General features: G+C 47.5%; 1 long non-coding RNA gene across 2 annotated transcripts; it reads right to left on the bottom strand.

The window, feature by feature from the left end:
• Positions 1 to 3978: 3978 nt before the first annotated feature.
• Positions 3979 to 7159, bottom strand: LOC129682686 (uncharacterized). 2 transcript variants are annotated; one of them, XR_008721025.1, is made up of 3 exons: positions 6893 to 7159; positions 6426 to 6511; positions 3979 to 5877 (listed from the first exon to the last, which is right to left on the bottom strand). It is a non-coding gene; the product is annotated as an uncharacterized LOC129682686 (long non-coding RNA). The 2 variants fall into 2 exon arrangements; XR_008721026.1 differs by having other exon boundaries at positions 3979 to 4553.
• Positions 7160 to 7911: the final 752 nt, after the last annotated feature.

Here is a 7911-nt window from a genome sequence, read left to right as displayed (position 1 = left end):
TGGACCAAGCTGACCTCAAAGCCACATTGATCCACCTGCCATCTCCAGTACCGAGATTACAGGCATTCACTGCCGTACCCAGGTGCTTGTGCTTTTTATTGTGTGTGTTTAGAGAGTATTGTGGGTCCACACACACCACTTTGCGGGTGTGAAGGCCAGAGGACAACTTACAGCGGGAGTCAGTTCTTGCCTATCTGTCATGTGGGTCCCAGGAAGGGAACTCCGATCATCAGGATTGGCTGCAGATACGCTTACCGTGAGCCCTGGATCTTTTTAAGAATTTCATTTTGTGGTATTTCCATATGCAAAGAAATATACATAGTATGTATTACATCTCACAGCTCTGAGCTTAAGAGGAAAAAAATCCTTGATCTAAACAAGCCGGCCTGCTCCAGCATAACCTTAGTATTTTGTGAGTTCTTGATCATTCTATAAATAGCACTGTATTTGGTATGTATTCTTCCATGTGGATTTTGTACTGTGTGTCCTGATGCTCAGACTGAGATACCCAAACTGCTTCTCCACTCAGATGTCCTGGACCACTGCCACACTGAGCCTGGAATCTTCTTACCTCCAGGCACTGTTCTGGCTGCGCCTGGCCTGGTTACCCTGGCAGCACCCTGATCACTTGACTCCAGTGACTTCCCTCCGGTGGGCTTTGGCACTCACTTTGTTGTTCTGTTTAAACTGTCCTTCTCGTTCTGGAATGTGAGCTTCAGGGGAGGGGGTGGGGGCCCTTGTTTTTAGACTTCACGGCTGTACTTAACAGACTGTTCGTGTCACGGTACCTGCCACCTAGTACTGCCCAGGGAACTAGTAAACAGATGTCCTACGTTGAAGAGATCACTCTGCTCCTCCCCCAACCTGCTCAGCCTCTTCTGTTCCTTGCCCCGGTAGTGACTGTATTCTGCACAGGCACCAAGACCATAAATTCCAGCTTCCAAACTGACTCATTTTCTCTCTGTCCCCTCCTCTCCTCCATCCCTCCCACCTTCTCCCTCCCTCTCCCTCTGACACTTCTAGCTCCTACAGTTCTTGGAACCCATCCCTTTCTCTTTCTCTCTGTCCCCTCCCCCACTACGGAGCCCAGGTCTGTGCATGTCTCACCAACATTGCGGCATAGGCCACTCCTTTGCCCCCTTACCCCCCAGGGAATTCAGATTCGCACCAACCCTTTATCTTCCGCCTCCCAGTCCTGATGAGAAAAACACCACCGTGGACAGACCAAGCTGCTGGATGTCCTGTGTGTATACACAGGAGAACCGGAGTTGGAGTAGGAGGCGGTTGTGAGCAAACACAGCCAATCTGTGTTTGATAGTGGGCCTTGCTTGGAAACAACTTCTAGGCTCAGTCATCCAGAACACAAACACAGTGATTGCTCTTGCTCTATGTTAAAGCCACCGCTAGCAGGTAGAGCAGGGCATAGCAGTGCTCCAAGTCTGGGGATATAGTTCAGTGGTAGAGCTTTTGGTATGGGGGATGCACACCAGCTGTGCTCTAATACTGAAGAAAGAAATGAAAAAGGTGAGATTCTTCACGCTCCCTGGAGCTACCAAATCCTTTGAGAGCTTGCTTTAGCTAAAGCACATTTAAATTTTTTAATAAAAATTATGTGTATAAATATACCACGTGTATGCCTAGTGCTCAAGGAGGCCACAAGATGGAGTCAGATTCCCTGGGACTGGGGTTACAGAAAATTGTTAGCCTCCATGTTGGTTCTGGGAACAGAACTCAAGTTCTCTCCAAGATGGCTGAGCCGTCTTCTCCCGTCCCAGCTCAAGGTGGTTTGTAAGGTAGAAGGGAGCTTAAGTGGAGCACTGCCAGAGTGTTAATCAGAAGGGACTGGCCCTCTCTGGTCAGAGTTTTGTTTGTCTGTTTGTCTGTCTCTCTGTCCTGAGGCAAGGTCTCGTTATATAGCAGTGGCCAGCCTGGAACTCTCGATGTAGATAAAGCTAAGTTTGAACTCACAGAGCTCCACCTGCTTACCTCAGCCTCCCAAGAGCCACCACACCCCATCCTAGGCTGGACTCTAAATCAAAGGTGGTTGCTATTTGAGGCTCCAACCCAAGCTCTCATTATCAGGTAGAGCCTGTCTCCTGGCTTCTCCTCAGACCTGTCAGAGCACCACTGAGCTGGACACACAGCTAAGACTCCTGTCAGCTTGTCAGCAATGAAGCTTTCCTGTGAGAATTTCCCCAAGGTCTTTCACATACGTTATCTCACTGCAAACCAGTGTTGCTGGCAGCACTCTTGTTTTGTTCCGTCTTTACGAAACAGGCAGGTCAGATCTGCTCAAGGTCAACAGCTAAGTTGGTGGCTGATGCAAGGATCTGTCATGACTGTGCTTTTGAATGTGCCGGTTTTGATGCCAGGGTGTCACCTTTCCTCCTCAGCGCAGGTTCCTCCTGGTCCCCCAATCCCTCCCCTTCCTTTTCCCGGAATAAGTATGAAGCCAGCTCAGAGACTGGCCTCTTTGTAAAGCTTCTCTATAGAACATCTCGCTCCTGTTCTCCACTCTTGAAAGATTTTACTGCAGTACCTGAACCACGGAGCTACAGCAGGAGGTGGTGAACTAACTACCCGAGAGTTAAAGGAAGGACCGGGCAGCGTTTTCAGAGGGAAGACTGCAAATTTCTCTTGGCATATGTAGATAAGTTATTTAGCTCAGCAGTCCTACATGGAGGAAGCTGACGGTTTCACTTGTTTAGCACATCAACTGTTTAAAGTGGTGTTAGAGGCTCCGAGGGTACAGCAGAGACAGAAATGGATACAAATCCTATAAATGCACAGCATTTGGGGCAGTGATAGTGTGCTTATACAAAGACTTGTGTATCAAATCCAGCGTGGAATAAAAGCTGGGCATGGGCTGGAGAGAGGGCTCAGCAGTGAAGAGTGCTGGCTGCTCTTCCAGAGGATCCAGGTTTGATTCCCAGCACTCGTATGGCAGCTTATCTTTACAATTGACTGTAACTCCAGTCCCAGGGGATCCAGAGACCTCATCTGGCCTCCAAGGGCACCTGGCACACAGTGGTACACAGTCATACATGCAGATAAAACACACATACATACATGAAGACAAAGAAACAAACAGATAGGGCATGGTGGTATGTGTCTATAATTCCCGCACTCAAGAGGCAGCGGCAGGAGGATGGGAAGTTCACAGTTGTGCTTGGCTACATAGTGAGTTTGGTGCCAGCCCGGGCTATATAAAACTTTGTCTCAAAAAGAAAAAAATATACAATCAAATTCAGTAATTACAGAAAAAGGGTAAAAGGTCATGACCAAATGTCTTCTAACCCATTGTCAAGCTGTTTAACATTGGAACATCAACAATACACTTCATCAAAACAAAACAAAGGTCAGGTGTCAGGAAGCACAGAAAATGTTTGGTAAAAGTGCACACTGTTCACGATAAAAGATCTCAGCAATCTTCCTGACAGAAAATGGTGTCTAAGCTGGGTGTGGCAGTACACACCTTAATTCTAGCTCTCGTGCGTTATCGTGGCGGTCCTCTGGGGTTGTGGAAACCTATTATTTTTCTCTACCTATTAAAGAATTTTTAAAAAACAGGAAAAGCAAGGTCTCACCACAGCCAATTAAAAAATATTTTATGTGTTTGGGTGTTCTGAGAGAGAGAGGCAGAGAGAGAAAGAGAAAGAATGAGAGAGAGAGAGAGAAAGAGAGAGAGAGAGCGCAAAGCCCACAAAGAGACACCTTTCCAGGGGAAAAAGAGGCCCTAAAGTGGTATTTTGGAATTTGTCTTAGAGACGAACTTTATGTGTAGGGATTTGCTCTCTTTTTGCCTCGGGACTGGCTCGTTTGGGCTATCACGGGGGTGGTTAATCTAGACAAAGAAAAAGAAACTGATTGGTTCTCAATGCAGGAAACCAACCTACCTCACTCTTCTTTGAAAGTCCACTGAAAGTTCCCCCTGGCAGGAAAAAAGTCCACCAAACCTTAGTCTTCAAGGAAGCCAACCACCTTGAATGTTTAAGTGAAAAGTGTATTTATCTACCTAGAACCTCTTTCCCTTCCTGCCTGCCTACCTGTCTGACTCCTAGCCCTCCACTAAGGAGGTAGAGGCAAGAGGATCAGGAACTCAAAGCCAGCCTGAGCTAAGTGAGACTTTGTCTCAAGACAAATAGTGTCTAGAACAATCCTATAGCTGACATCATACTTAATGGTATTGTATTCCCCAAGATTAGCAGCAAAGATGTTAGCTCTTACCTCCTCTTCATCGCTGTTTTAGTGGTCCTAGACAGTGTAATAAGGTAAGAAAATAAATGATAGGCGCAAAAACTATGTGCTAGGTTGCTGTCAGTGACCCCATCTTGCTTTATTCCCATTTTCTTTCACTCTCAGGGTATGTCTTCACTCTGCAGTTCAAGTGTCATGCTCTAAAGAATAAGAGACTGAGCTCAGCCTCTAATAGGATGTCTCAGTTAACACCACCACCAGCGAGGCTTGGCGGAGGCTGGAGAAGTCTTCTGTGAAACTCTGTTTTCTGGATGTGGTGTGAACATTTGCAGTCAGCTCACAGCATCTGTGGTTACCTGCACAAGATCAAACTAGCCAAAATCCTGGCATTGACAAGCTAGATGCTCTCCAGAACTCACTCTTTCCTGGGGAACTATTGGGAGTGGATAGTTGCTGGGGGAGAAAAAAATCACTCATTTCTAGGGATGTTCCAATGGATGGCCTCACATCCATGTACTTTGTGGGAGAGACAGACAGACGGGGTGGGCGGAGAGGAAGTTAGAAAGGGATATGTTGAAGGAATATGGGAATGGAAAAATGGGGGCATATATAATCATTTCACTATATAGATATATACACAGATGTAAATATACACATATGTATATGTATTTATGGCAATTGCCAGGAAGGTCTCACCTCTGGTAGGTGCCAAAACAGCAGACTAAAGTTCTCAGGGAATCTGCCTCTGCAGGCAGCTCCTAACCTAGTCTTCTTCCTTTCCAAAGGTGGAAAGGTAAGCTAAGGTGCTAGTCCAGGTAAGTAGCATCCTCAGGGAGGACCGCTGTCTCTTTCTCAACACTGGTCTCTTGGATACTGGCTTGAGGTTGCTAATGTTTGAAAGGAAGAAGTGAAAGCCTCTTCAGTCACAGGTGATGAAATTGTTATGAAACCGTGGGACATTTCTATAACAACTCAAAACTGACTGGTAAATTCAGCAAGGTCACAGGAAGTAAAGATACCAGGTAAAAGAAACTTCTTTTCACAAATGCTTGGCTTATGAAGCTTTAAGAAATTCTGTTTAGGGGCTGGAGAGATGGCTCAGAGATTAAGACCATTATCTGCCCTTCCAAAGGTCCTGAGTTCAATTCCCAGCAACCACATGGTGGCTTATAACCATCTATAATAAGATCTGGTGCCCTCTTCTGGCAGGCAGGCACACATGCAGGCAGAACACTGTATAAATAATAAATAAATCTTAAAAAAGAAAAGAAATTCTGTTTAGGGCCAACAAAACGACTCAGCGGGTAAAGGCACTTGCCACCAAGTCTGATAACCTGAGTTCAGTCTCCAGAGCCCAGGAGGAGACAGTGCCCTTGAAGCAGTCCTTTCACCTCCAAACATGTGCCACACACGTTTGTGCACATGCACATAAACCTAAGTTAGGAAATCTTGTTTATAATAGCATCGAGAGAGAAAACCAAAGGCGGGGAAGAGAGGAGGAAAAGGCGTGAAAGAGTCCATGGTTCTGTTGATGTGACATTCTAGAGGTGGCAGTAGTGAGCATGGTGACTGAACAGATAAGTGGGCTGGCTGCCTGGGGTGGGGGATGGGAAAGGGTCTGACTACATGTCTTAGTCAGGGTTACTACTGCAGCGATGAGGCACCATGACCAGAAGCAACCTGGGGAGGAAAGGGTGTATTTCATTCACAGTTCCACATAACAGTGAAAGTACTGAGGGCAGGCACTCAAGCAGGGCAGGAACCTGGAGGCAGGAGCTGAGGCAGAGGCCAGGGAGGCGTGCTGCTTACTGGCTTGCTCCTCATGGCTTGCTTAGCCTGCTTTCTTATAGGACCCAGAAGCACCAACCCAGGGATGGTTGACAATGGGCTGAGCCCTCTCACATCTATCACTAATTAAGACAGTGCTCTATAGGCTTGGTTATAGCCCAATTTGTTTGTTTGTTAGTTTTTGTTTTTGTTTTGAGAGACAGAGTTTCTCTGTGTAGCCCTGGCTGTCCTTCAACTAGCTCTGTAGATGAAGCTGGCTTTGAACTCACAGAGATCAGCGTGGGATTAAAGGTGTGCTCCACCACCTCCCAGCTTCTACAGTCTGATCTTATGGGGCATTTTCTAATTGAGGTTCCCGTGTAGGAACCTAAGGACAATAAGATTAATTGAAAGTTTCACTCGGAGGCTGGAAATGGTGGCTCATGCCTTTGATTCAGTACCTGGGAGACGGAAGCAGGGTGATCAAAAGTTCAGAGTCATCCTCCGCTGCAGAGTGAGTTCATGGTCAACCTAGGATACAAGAGACCTTGTATCCAAAGAGAAAAAAGTTGTTTAAAATGTCCACAGATGGTGGATCACGCCTGTAATCTCAGCACTCAGGAAGCAGAGGCAGGAGGACCTGGAGTTCAAGGTCAGACTCCATAGCAAGTCTGAGGCTATTCTGGACCTATGAAATCAGTCCCACAACCACCAAAGCCCCCTTTGCAGTAGATACAATTTACTGTCTGTCTGTTGCACCTCCGTGAAGTAAGGCCAATTACCTGTACTCCTAGCACAGGAGCTGGGCTGTACCACTCAGTGGTAGAGTGCATGCTTAGTGTCTGCAGGCCCTGGGGTCAACCACTAGCATAAACAAACCAGATAGAGAGCGAATCAGGCTCAGAGATGAGGAGTACGTGTTACCTACCCATTGATCCAAATTCGCCGTCTCTGTCTTGACAGGTAGAAGTCCTTCCCTGCTCAGGTTTCCGAGGCCAGTGGCTTCCCGTGACCCGATATGCAGGTTCTGTCTTGTTTCTTCCCTTTTCTGCTGCCTCTCAAGCCTCTAATTCTCTAATTCTTGTTTTGCTGCAGAACATGCAGGGGCAGGCAATCGCTCGCCATCACAGCGGCTTTGGGGTCTCATTGCTTGTCGGGGAGTTGCAAGGGGCATTTCTGCTTTGTGAGCACCAGAGGCGGGGCTAGGGTTTGTTTCTTGCTCTGGAAGCTTCTGGGAGCGTTGCATATCACCAACTGATGGGAAGCCAGGAAGACTGGTTTCTATCCAGCAGGCGAATGCTGGCCCACTGCACTCCGTTCTTTCTTTGTAACAAATCCAGCCTGAGCCAGGTTTTCCTGGCGTGGTCTTAGACTTTGCAAGCCAAGCCTCCTCGTTAGTGAATGGCCAGCGTTGTCCGAGCAAGGAAAAGCTAGGGCGGCCTGTAAGTCTCTGCCAGGCTGGGACCTGCTTTCACGACTCTCTGAGGGTCCCTTGTTCCTGTGCAGTGTCCCTGATCGTTTTTTAGAAGGAAATCACCTTTGGAATGAAGTCAAGTTTAAGAGACTTGCATTTGTGTCTCCTATGTTGAATGAGGTTGAAAACCTGCTGGTCACTTAAAGGAATCGCTGGCACCGCTGTGTCAATAGACTGCCCAGGGGGTAGGTACTCCCCGAAAGGTCTCGTCTCTTCCCTCCTGCTATGGTGTTGGCCTCAGCTCCTGGAGGCAGCAGAGCACAAGGCTGTGACTGAAGAGTCACCTGTGCCTCCATTTCCCCATCTGTTGGGACAGGTGGCCAGGCTAATTTAGCAGGGTGAGGATTAATCATGGCTGTGTTAGGGGCCGGAACGATGGCTCAGCTGTTAAGAGCAATCGTTGCTCTTGCAGAGGACCTGTTCAGGTCCCAGCACCTACATCAGGTGGCTCACAACTGTCAGTTCCAGGGAAT

Source organism: Psammomys obesus, unplaced genomic scaffold (genome assembly GCF_907164565.1).
Source record: "Psammomys obesus unplaced genomic scaffold, mPsaObe1.curated_primary_1811, whole genome shotgun sequence".
NCBI lineage: Eukaryota > Metazoa > Chordata > Mammalia > Rodentia > Muridae > Psammomys > Psammomys obesus.
Note: the sequence above shows the minus strand (reverse complement) of the source record. Positions and strands in the feature narration are given on the sequence as shown.